We start from the raw sequence: 11,165 nt of genomic DNA on the forward strand, positions 1-11,165 counted from the left end.
TTGCTTATTTTTAGGTAATACAGCTGCTCTCGGCAATCCTAACCTCCTTTCGGATTGCTCATTAGGGATCTACAACACTCTTGGTTTATTCCAGTTAAACCTGGATTTAACTGACAGCAGTTGCGTGCCCCATCACTTCTTCGTCATTAGACTGAATTGCTTCCGAAGGACCAAATCATGCAAAGAGGCTCGCGGTTTCTGTGTGGCATTGGGTACCCTCTCTTCTCATCCATTTCATTTAAGCAACTGCTTTCAATGGGAATTGATGGCATGCTCAGGCTCCAAGAGTCCCGAGCCCACTTTCAGATTCAGCATTCAAAATCTTCATTTGCAGCAAACAATGCTACACGTGACTATTCCCTGCTTAATGCAAGTTAATGTCGTTGCATGACCATCAAGGAATGAAGGCATAATAAAGGATCGATAATTGCAATGATCTAGGTAATGGGTTTGAAATATTTAACCAGAGGCGACAATTAAGAAGGTCCTTTTAGATGTCGAAGACTTAAAGCCAATGGTCTTGAATCTGAGTCAAGTGTTTACCCTTAACGATTGTACAAGTTTCCCTAAACGACTCTCCCGCTCCTGCTGAGATTTAGCTACCTCCAGAGCCAGCACAGAAACAGACTTTGAAAATTACAAGAAATTTCAGTGAACTTCTTTGCTTGCTTCTAGTCACTTCTAAAAAAATCACCATTAACACTATGGTTTATGACCTAGCTTGCAGGACAGCATGCTGTTAAAGGACTCTCAAGGAAATTTTGGATCAAGTGGACTTGGGTTTTATAAAGTGAACATACAGACCTGCTAGCATTCCCCAGACGATGTGGACTGAAAGGTTGTTGGGCTTTTTTAGGTTTATTTTTCTGAATGATACTCCGATTTTGGAAGTTAAGAAGTGTATTTGCTTGCTGGTAGCCTGAATTCCACTAGAGATACAAACCTCTGTCTCTTTGAGAATGATAAAAGAAGCTAGCGAAGGTATTGTATACCATCGTGCATTAAGAAAAACTCAGAGGTTTAAGGCCATCTGTATTTAAATCCAAGGACAGACGAGACATTTAAATTTTAGTAGCGCTCAGTTATATACCTGACATAGAGAAATGGCTGCAATCCTTTTTATCAGGCTGGAGAATAGGCATTAAATGACAAAATATTAGTCAGGCCATAGATCCATGAAACCTATAAGTTCTGAAGCAGCTTCATTAAATCTGTTTTTTATCAGAGGGGAGAGAAGGGTCTGGTATAATGTTGCCAGTATTTGAGGCATTGGGCTTTTACAGGATCACTGTCAGATACTTCATCCATCTGTCTATTTTCATATTTATTGTTTTACCAACCACTTTATTCATCCATCTGTTCATCTGTGTAAACCCATTTTTTTAAATTTTAATTTTTATTTATAGACTGACCTTAATAAACTCTCTTCAAGTAGCGCGTGTTTATCACTGTCATGGATGAAAACGTTATTAATGACAGGAGGGTTTAACAGGGAAGACGACTGCCCTTTAAATTCCTTTTCAGCTGACTGGGCCGCAGCAACTCAGCTGGGCGGAGGTGGCTCGATCGATAAGGTCGGAGTTCAGTCACTGTTCCCATCTCTTCTATCATCCCCATCATCGCTGGCTAACGATGCCTGCAGGTGGACTGGGGCAGTTCTCTACGTTTATGAATTGCCTCGCTCCCTAGCAAAGACTTTTCGGCCCTATAGGAAAATCCGTGGGTAGCTCTGGATACTCATTTTGAAATGTAGACGGGGGAGGACACGGAAGTCAATAAAAGAAAAGAAGCCCAATGTATTTTTAGCAAATATTGTTGGCTTGTAGTGCAGCGCTGGCATAATCGGGGACAAAGCCTGGCTAGCATGGGTTTCAGCTGCTCCAGTGAAATTCTGATTAAACATAAATAAGGGATACTCCAGGGGCTAAACGCATTCCACACAACACAAAGGAAGGAGAGCTGAGTTACTTTTCAGCACATAGTCACTGCCGTTCCGCCTTTCGATCTGACTACTTCAAGTAAACTGCCGTAATTGTCAGGAGTCCAAGACCGATAACCAGAACGTTATACGTGTCTATATATCTGCCTGCAAGAACCGGTTCTGGGACATCTAGACCCGCTTCTTCTTTTTGCGGGTGCTAACTCGTAATTCAGTTCAGAAAATCACCTTCATCACTACTAATAGTGCCCTTCTTTAATTGCCAACAGCAATAGAGATGATTGTTACACTGAAAAAGTAGTGAGAGTATCTCACTGTACCTCAGCATTATACACATATGGATTAAGTCTATTGCAAATTTACGACACATGTAGTCATGAGGCGGCTATAAATGCTTTAAGAGTTCACTTAGTTGACATAAGGTCTAACCTTGCTTGAAAAATACATTTTTATTCCGCTGACTTAAAACAGGTTTGATAAATACTCTCCAGGATAACTCAGCCCTCACTTTTCATCCTTGGTTGGCCTAGGAGCTGTTAGTGAGAGAGTTTTGTCATTAAAGACGTGGCTGTGAGGCCGGGGACGTTCCCCTCATGGCTTCATTGCATCTCCTGGATCATTAGAACCCTTGGATTCCCGCCTTGGATTTTATTTTGACATCAGAGGTGTAAATCAAGTCATAAACATATTTAAACTAATGTTGTTGAAAATCTGTAATTCTGACAGCAAAACGAGCAACAGAAGTGCATATCATATTTTGTGACATGTAATTTTAACTTCATCCAGTCTCTTTGCTTTTGAGACATTGTTACCTGCAGGATAAGGCAATAAAATAAGGATGTACAAGAATGTGTCAAATGTAGGGCTTCCCTAAATTACACTCTGAGGCGCAGATTAATACATTTAATACATTCCAGTCATGAGTGAAGTACTTACAGCAGAACAACTGCTCCTTCAGTGATATCATTCACTGGAATGAACTACAGCTAACAGTGACAAGCTGGAAAAATGCCCCCACTTTTCAAACTGTACAAATGGCATTTGGACACAGTAACTCAAAACTGGACACTTCATTTCAAGTTTAAAGCTAGTGGTCCAGTCAGAAGCTATTACTCCATCTTCTTTATTTGTAGTCCATGCTTTTGTGCTCTTTAAGAATCAAATAAATACTGGTGTAATGGTTAGCAACTGCCAGTTCAACGAAAAATACTGCTAAATTCACCAATAAGTCTTTTTTCTACACACACAAATTTATGACATAAGAACTGAACCCATTCCTGTTACAATGTCTGGATAGTTTTTTAATGCAGAGGGAGACTCACTTTAGTGATAAGAGCTTAAACCTGAACTACTTTTTCCTTCTTTCTGTATCATACATCTAGTTTTGAGAAGAGCGTGAAATAAACGATCAGTGCATGTAGGTGAAGGTGTACTGAGCTGATCAGTTCTCAGCTTCATGAATCAGGCAGAGGCGAGTTATTTCTGTAGCTGAACAGCCTCTTGCAACAACTATTCTTTCCCTTTTGCATTTGTATTGAGAGAAATACGACTAAATAATACCAAATGCAGGCTCTGCCCCCTCCTCTGTGTAAGCTTAAGAACTTAACCAAGAAAGGAAGGAGGAGACTGAGCCTTCTAGAAGCTCATTAGACACCTCCTCCCTGTCACTTCTGTACTGAAAGATCATTTTTCCCAGTCCTGTCCCTCCAAGTGATATGCTGAATCTCCTCTTCTACCCTGCCACTAGCTATATAACATTTAGGTCCCAGTTTGTGGTCATCACAAACACCCCACTATCATTTGTGCCAGCGCAACGTGAGGGTTCAGTGCTACCTCTGAACTGAGTAGCACTTTGTGCAGAAACAGAAGATTGCCCAGAGAATCAGACTGGTTGCTTATCATTTCTCGTGGCATCACGTGCTGACTTTGAGACCTGAGTCCTAAGGTTCTTGCTTTGATCCACCTATGCCGAATATCTGATGCTGACAGATGCTAAGCTTGAGCTCCTCTGAAGCAATCAACATATGCACCATACTCTTGGAGAGGTCTCTCCTAAATCCCTGTACAACGACTATATTAGGCCTTATGAGGGCGTCTGTGAACTAGTGTTTACCCCAAACAATGTCTATGCTAAAAACTGCATTATTAGCTGCCACATCAACATGCTTGGAAGAATACCTATGAACATAGGGATCGCTGAACCACTGAGAAGCCATTTTCACGTGGAAGTGGTAACACTAGTAATTGTGCTAAACTTCTTGAGTTGGCTGTTTGGAGACTTCAGAAGAGATGGTGTGATGAAGGGCTAAATATTCATGCTCTTAAAGCACCACGTCTTCTCTCCCGCCTGCCTTTTTGCAGTGTGCTGTATTAAATGTTACAGTAAAACAAGAGCCTAACATCCACTGAAGGAAACAACAGATTAATTTCTAAAAGGAAAAAACCTCACAGCCTAGCACTTACTCCGAAAAATGCAGATATCATTCCTCAAATTCACGAAGTTACTTTCATCTTGACACTCTTTTGGGGAGAGATGAGGAAATAAAACTCAAGTAAAGCTGGATTTTAGAAAGATACTGCTTTTGTTCTCCAGCTTCTATAAATAGCAATTATAATCCTGTTCCTTTTTGGCACTCTCATTTGTAACCAGATGACTAAGGAATATGGAGCTGTCCTTAGGTTTCTTTCTCGCCAGTGCAAACTCTGCAACATCTCATCTTCAGAAGAGCCATCATATCTGAAAGACTGAAGAAAACGCATTTGGAAACAGAAGGGGATTTTCATTTCTACAGCCAGGACTTTAACGTTCTTTTATTCAGTCTCTTAACGATACCGACGCTCAGACGAACAAGGTTTTTATGATGTTCTAAGTAATTTCATTAGGTGTCATAATGACACGTTGATTAGTCCTTTCCACATGGAAAATTATGAGGCTTTTTTTTTTTTTTCTCCAATTCACAGGGTACATTTTAAAGATTTTGAAGTAACTAAGTAAAGCAAGTTGTGGAGAACAGTAATAGTCTGAAAACAAAGGACCTTTAGTGACAGAGAAGGGATAAATGACAGATATAACGGGGGTGTCTCCCTGATCTCTGCATCGACGTAATGAGAATTCAGAGACCCTGGAACCTACCGTGCGGAAAGATGCCGTAGGTACTGACACACGTTCCTCTGCCATCTCGCTTCCTCCACCGCTGGCACTGAACGCAGCCGCCCATTCCTCTCCCTCCTTCTCGGAGACCGTCTCTCTGCCCTTTGCTGCGTGCTGAAGGAGAGAGACATCAGCGCTTGGCAGCCCTGGTGCCGCAGCACTCGGTGAGACGCGGGCCCTGCACGGCCTCGCTCGCGTTTCAAAAGACACCTGGGCTTTTATACATTTCATGAGGTCATCTAGAATTATTTTAATTCTTTAACCTCGGCCAGAAACGTGATTGTTTGATGTTCAGCTGATATTTTTAAAAAGTTAAGAGTTTCATTTCCTAAGCATACAGAATCTGCCTAGCAATTATCCGGGAAACCGTCAGGGTGAGTTCAGCCAAAGATCTGGAGTGGAGCTTTGTAACTAAACTTCTTGGTAAGATAAACGCTGCCTGGCTGATAATCCTCACTGCTACCTAGTTGTTTGCGTCCTACCAAACAGCGTTGTTTCAGCACAGCAGGTTCTCGTCACACCACCCCACCCACCCCGGATTTACTTTGCCAGTGGACAGCACGGTGACTTTGCCAGCTGCCCAGTGGCCTCCGTAACACCAAGGCATACTGCAAAGTGACCCAAGAGAGCAGAGCAAGCCCCACCACTGGCCAGTACAACAGTCAGCAGTACTAGGACACAACTCACCTCTTATTCCACATCCTCAAGGTGCGAGAGAGAGACTTTGCGTCCGTAAGGATGCAGGTCGGTGGAAGAGAAGGGACGGATCAGAGGGGTGAACAGCCAGTAGCAGGAAGCTACGGAGGTGCGCGACTGCGATACTGCACAGGGACCTGGCTGGGCTCCCTCACAAAACACAGCTGTCACAGCAGAAGGGACAAGAGCAGCTGAAGCTTCTCTCTGTGGCACTGGTGTTAAACACACTATCGTAGCGGACAGCAGCGGAGGGAGACGTACATCCGGCAGACCAGGACTGTGGAAGATTTGAGTCTTAGGGAAAATAATCCTCGGCTTAAAACAGCACCCACAGCCAAAGCAAAAATGTCTTGCCCTCCCCTCTGCTGTCTCAAGCCAACAGAAAATTCTGAAACACACAGAATCCCAACTTTCCTATGCCTTTTAGGAAGCTCAGTAAACACAGAAGTCTGGGTAAGGTTTCTAATTTTCACCCTTCTTTTGCCTGGATTTAAAACTCCTTTATGATTCTCCTCTAATTAGTTGTGTCTCTTTTTATTCCTATTTGCCAGCTTAACTGTAGGATCTGTTTGTGATGCTCATTACCAAACAGAATATAAAAGATCTATTGAAGTCTGTAAATCTGTGAAACTGATAGATAAAGTAGATTTGAGCTGATATTTTTGCCCTGCTTTGAAGAGGAGGAGAAAGCAACCAAGTAAGAGATGGGATATTTCACTGGAAGCCCCGTGCTTGGTTTTCTCCTGCTCATTCACCGTCAATAGTTAGAAATGCTTCATCAGAGCAGATCTATCATGCCAAGTGACCAAACTGCCACAGCAAGAAGTATGGGGACTAGTGCAGGCTGCAGCAGGCAGCCTCTACTTGTGCATGCAAGTTTACCCTGGCGCAGCTGCAGCAGTGTTGAACGCCCCAGCACTGGGGAAACCTGCTCCTGGCTGAAAGCATATACAACTCGTTCCTGGAAGTTTCCACACGGCCTTTAACCCCTAGTGATTTGAATGAGAATCAGAGACCGCAGGACCTTACAGGATGAGTCCCAAGGAGGAAGACGACCTGCGGGTGTTCCTCTACTTGGACACTTACGAGAACTGGTCACGATGAATATTCAGTTGAGAAACAAAATTATATCTTTTTTCCTTTCCCTCCCTGCCATTATCATTTTAACTGGTCATTGCACATCATTAGTTCTATAAACGTTTATCTAATGCTGCATCTTACAGTCATCTGTTAACTTATACTATATAATGTGGTCCTCCCAGTAGGGGAAATATCATCTATTTCTGAAGCACAGCATTACAGACTAGAGTTATTCAGCCTAGGAGAGACCCAAACTAGACGTTACAGGACAGTGTGGGAAGTAGAGCTGACAGGCACAAACAGTGCATTAAAATATGTCACAGATCAGGAGGAGAGAAGTAATCCTTTGTGTTAAAGGGTTGGGAGTGCAGACAGTAGTCATAAAGCTTGGAGATTTCTCAGCAGTGTCCTACTTAAAAATACACACACATATATAACAAATCTAAGTGCCCAGAGTATAAACCAACCCTACTGAAATGTAGTTCATTATTTATGTTAAAACTATCCAAAAGCCTCAGCGTCCTCATGTCTTTGATAGGCTTCTGGCAGAGTAAAGGTTTGGCGCTGAGAGTCCATGAGCAGACTTCACTGCTGCTTCACTGGCAACACGTCGGCGCTGGAGGACTTCACACACACCTGCCCAGTTAGAGCCTTATGGTGACAGGAGCAGACACCATTCAAACCCCCAACCTCCAAAAAGCTCAAGACCAAACTAACTGAACCAAGGCCTGTATCATATATAAGGGCTTGTTACAAGAAAAGGGGGCTTCGGATCCCGCCTGGTAGAGGAAAGGGCTGAACAGGCACCGCTACTCCTCACAAGCTGCCGCACCAGTTCTGACGTGACTACGCTCTGCTCTTGGGAGTAAAGTCAGATTATTTGTTGGAGCAGGAGAGAAGATGCAGGACTAGAGACGCTTTCTACTGCTCCACTGTTTCTGCTCACCAGTTTTATCTAAAGAGAATGCAGATAAGGGTTTAAATCTGTCCACACCCAATCTTAACCTAACTTGTAAATTCTGTGAAGCAGACCTTATTTTTTTCTGCTTTTGCCCAGATAACTGGATTTCATACGCATACTGTGCAGTGGGCCACAGCTAGGGATGGTGGAGGTTATAAGCATACAAATATGAAAGAAAAATACTACATTCTAAATTACTGTAACTAATTCCTCGTATTAGTAATATGAAAAAAAAATTCGATCACCAATGGCAGGATTTTACCAGTGGCCAAGTACCAAATCAAAATTTTACTGGTATCTGATGGCTGCTCCACGGAATAAAAGCTAAACACATTTCAAATTCTGATTTTGCCTCATTAGATCCTGTTGACAAAATCATTTGTGTTTTAAGTATTAAGTGAAGTCATTTTCAGAAGAACTCCCCTTAAGGCACACGCATGCACACAGAGGAAGCACAGTCTTCAAACATGTCATTCTTGCAAAACCAGCACAACATTAGGAGACGTGATATTCCTGCTGCAGTGCCTGTGCAGAATACATAGCACGGAGTAAACTGACAAAATAATTGGATTATACGTGAACAATTCAGACTTTCAGTTACTGGGTGCTTTCTTGCTCCTGATTTTCACAGGAAAGTCAGTTTATTGTTCCTTGTTCCATAAGTCCTTGCACTGCTTATTTACATATGAAAAGGTAAGTTTATAAAAGAGCTTTCCTATTTTACTACATCTAATAGTTAATAATTTAAATCTGTAGCCATTATCATCATATAGATTGACACAAATGGCATATGGATCATTCTGGGGATGAGGGTTAGTTTCTTTTAAGAGAGAATTGTTTTAGTTTTTGCAGGAAATTAATCAGGGGAATGGGCTTTGTGGAGCATGGAGCAAATCTAATCTGTCCTTTGTTCAAATTTGCCTTGCTCCAATTCCTAGCAATTGTAGACAACATGCTCTTTTGTTCAGGAGCCACTTGTTACATGCATAATTAGAGACTGCAGTAGCTGTGTTTAAAGAAAAACTGTTTTCCAATGTAATGTGTGATCTTGATAATAGTATTTTCATCAAAGGTAGCAATTACATTCATTAAGCTGGGACTGGCAAGGCAGCAAGGAAATTAAGTGGAAGGTGAATAAAAAGCTCCCCATTTCTTTTTAAAATCTCTGTCTCTTTTTAAAGTTGAAATGCACCATGTTGAGCTGTAACTGGAAAATACATACTGAATATAAAAAAAAGAAAGAAAGAAAAAAAAATAAAGTCCTCCTTAACCTTTCTGAATAATGATCCAGAAGATATCCTAGGGACACCTACTATAGATGCACTTTTCAAATTAAAGGGCTTTATTCTACATTAATTTCTTATGCAAGTTTTAAACGAGCTCAACATATGATTCAGGTCTTTAAAGGCTCCAGGGCTCTCTAGGATTAATTCACTGTTCTTTTCACACATAAATTAATTGTTTTGTGTTCTCAAAAACGGCAAACAGCACATAAATCAACCAGTTTAGAAAAGACACAAGGCTGGTACCTTTTGCAAATCACTGAAGTTTGCTATTTACACTTCATTATTATAATGTAACTTTTAAAGGCAAAGCTGTAAAAGTAGGACATATGTTATTAATTCTAAACGGATTTCTTGAATGCGTAACTCGTTTTAGCAGTTTGATTCCTTGAAAGACAAAAGTTGTGGAGCACTGAAAAGCCATTCTTCCAGCACTCTAATTATATTTTTTCCAGTTACTAATTCAATTACAAATCCCTAATGTATTTGCAAACATTCCTGCATAAAAATAGCTCTTTTTTTGGTCTTAACTCCTGTAAAAACGAGATTTGCAGATGGAAAAACATGAAAATCTAAGCACGTGAGCCTTGGAGCCACAGGAGGGCCACGCACAGCCGCAGGCGCGCGGTCTGTCAGCCCTGGGGTGCCTCCTTGCCCGAGTGCTGCCACAGGGCCCAGTAGGCTCCCCCCCCCCCCCCCCAAGGCACTCTGCTGAGCGCTCACGGATGTCTCATTTTTTGACTCTGACATGTAACATCCTTTTCTCTGCGCTCTATTGCAGACCTTCGCCCTGTGCCAACAAAGCCAGAGCAGCATGCACCTGCCCTACTTGCAGGGTGAGGAAGTCACTACAGATTAGGGCAGAGCCCTCACCCAGGTAGGTGAAATACTCCATTTCAGGATCTCAGCAAGTGTCGAACGAAGCCAAACAATACTGACAGCCAGTGGGACAAGTCTAACACTTACAAGCACTTAAAGTGGAACAGGTCCCGAGAAGCAGAACACAGCAGGCACCGTGCTCCCTTCTCTTCAAGGATGTCTCACAGCACACTCCCATCTTGAGGAAGAGAAAAACCAAGCCAGAACCTGGCTATGCCCAACTCCAAAAATAACCCACTTCCCCCCTCTGGCCTTCCCAGAAATAGAATACGAAACCACAGCATCTTGGCCAAATTGGAATTTGCATAGTTCTTCTGCGAAGCATTTCCTTCAGTTAGGATTGATTTAATTATTCTTCACTTCCTCTTCGAGAAATCATTCCTGGATAATGATGTTAGCATACAGCAGATATGTTTCAGTCAAGAAATGGATGCAATTCAGTGCCAGAAGGCTTTAAAAAAAAGACAGACACTTCTAAAGAGAAGTAACAGTATAAAAAAAAAGTTGGCTATTAAATTACAATAGTTTGAAATACCAGATCATTTGGTGTTACCAGATAATTGGGTGGTTTGTCAGTGCCCTGAAGAACTGGAGGATAACCACAATATTCTTGCGGCCCAGATTCCTACGCAAGAGTAACAAAGTACATTTTAAATAATTACTAAATAATGACAAGCTATATTACCTCCAGAGAATTGTTCATCTCTGCAAATTGAATCACTGAAGTCAAAGCACAGTGAAACTAAAATACTTCCAGCATAAAATGGAAGACCTACTTTGGACCTTGGAAATTGTAAATCCGGAATGACAGTCAAATATATTTTATGACAAGTAGTTTGCTTAATCTAGCTTTTATTATTCAAGCAACAAGTAAAATAACTTGGTATATGAATCAATCATGGACATTGTCTGGATTAAACTCTGAGAATTATTTCTTTTTAAAGCCTGTCTGGACAAATAAAGAAAAATAATTTGGAATTTAAGAAGTGGACATAACAGTTTGTGTTTGATAAAAATCAGGACCAACAAGGAATTTTTCTCTGAACATGGGGAAAATAAGAACATGAATATAAATACAGCCTTCATATCTTATAATTGTCTTCCAGTACATAATAGGGAATCATAACACGTTTTCAAAGTTCAAGAAGTACCCGAGCTGAAAAAGTGCTTTGCCTC

Source organism: Struthio camelus, chromosome 7 (assembly GCF_040807025.1).
Source record: "Struthio camelus isolate bStrCam1 chromosome 7, bStrCam1.hap1, whole genome shotgun sequence".
NCBI lineage: Eukaryota > Metazoa > Chordata > Aves > Struthioniformes > Struthionidae > Struthio > Struthio camelus.